The sequence below is a fragment of the Chrysochloris asiatica genome, unplaced genomic scaffold (assembly GCF_000296735.1).
Source record: "Chrysochloris asiatica unplaced genomic scaffold, ChrAsi1.0 scaffold00215, whole genome shotgun sequence".
NCBI classification, from domain to species: domain Eukaryota; kingdom Metazoa; phylum Chordata; class Mammalia; order Afrosoricida; family Chrysochloridae; genus Chrysochloris; species Chrysochloris asiatica.
This window is the reverse complement of record NW_006408733.1, coordinates 986582-987871: the sequence shown is the minus strand read 5'-3', so window position 1 is coordinate 987871 and position 1290 is coordinate 986582.

Genomic DNA, 1290 nt, shown 5'->3' with positions numbered 1-1290 from the left:
AAACGATGGATCCAAATGAGTGCAGCATGTTCACATTACACACCCAAGAACATTTGCACAGACAGAAAGGAATATCTTGATACCAGAGTGATTAAGTCTTTTGTTCATTATGTTCCTGCAAAGATTTAGGGGAAAGAGGGCAGATTGACTTCACTTAGGCAGGTAATGAAGGGAGCTGGGAATTGATCTTAAACTACTAAGAGGACAAGCAACCCACAACCCACAAGACTCTATATTTCAGGATCCACCTGCTTTGTTTTTCTTCAATGGGAACTGGGAGGATGACAGAAAGAAATAAATAGCTGCCTTCATCACATCATGAAAGCCTTGTAGAATCTTCCCCAACCATAGAACATTTGCAAGTAATGGCAAAAAAAAAAAAAAAAAAGACCCTTGTGTGGCACACACCTGCTGATGTTCTGCTGTCCTGGCTCAGCTCCACAAAGTAGATGCTTCTAGCCCATGATTTGCTCTTCCAAAGCTTATTGGAAACACAAATTTATTGAGCATCCAACTTATGCTTTTGGAAGTCCTGATGTGGTGCTGTAGAATAAGCACTGGACTGATAACCTCAAGGTTGGCAACTCAAACCCACCAGCATTTCCTTGGAAACCCTATACAGGGTTGCTATGAGTCAGAACCAACTAGACAGCACTTAACAATAGCAGCAGAAAATCTTCTGGCTAGTTCTCTTCTGGTAAGAGAGCCAAAGAAAGCACCATTCCAACTCTACCCACTTATGAATTAATTGAGGAAATAACCCTCAGATTGCTAAAAACCATGTGATTATATATAACCAAGGACTGAGTCAGTGCATGTAAGTATCCAAATGTATGCACAATTAATCATGGCCTTAGACCAAGAATGGATCCTCAGAAGGAGTAACTCTTAACTGAGTTTCTCAGAATGAATCAAAATTGTAACTCATTCAACAAGAAAATGGATGTCACTCCAGACAGAAAGAACTACACAAGCACAAGAACATAGCATCTGCTATGTTACTGTGTGCCAGTTATGGATGTGATGATGGGCTACACTTATGCCCTAATGGAAAAGACAAATGATAATCAACATTGCTGGGATGTTGGGTGGGTGAGGGGAGAGAGGGGAAGGTGGAGCACAGGGCAGGGATTAGACACAGGAAAGTTTGGGTGCTGGGGGGGGCGCAATATACAAGAATGGAGAGAGGAATGGAAGAACAAAGCAGATGGGAGAACAATTAGGCAGGTTTGAATGGGCTAAGTGGGACAGAGGTAAAGAATGATATATGCACAACCTTGGAACTACAGG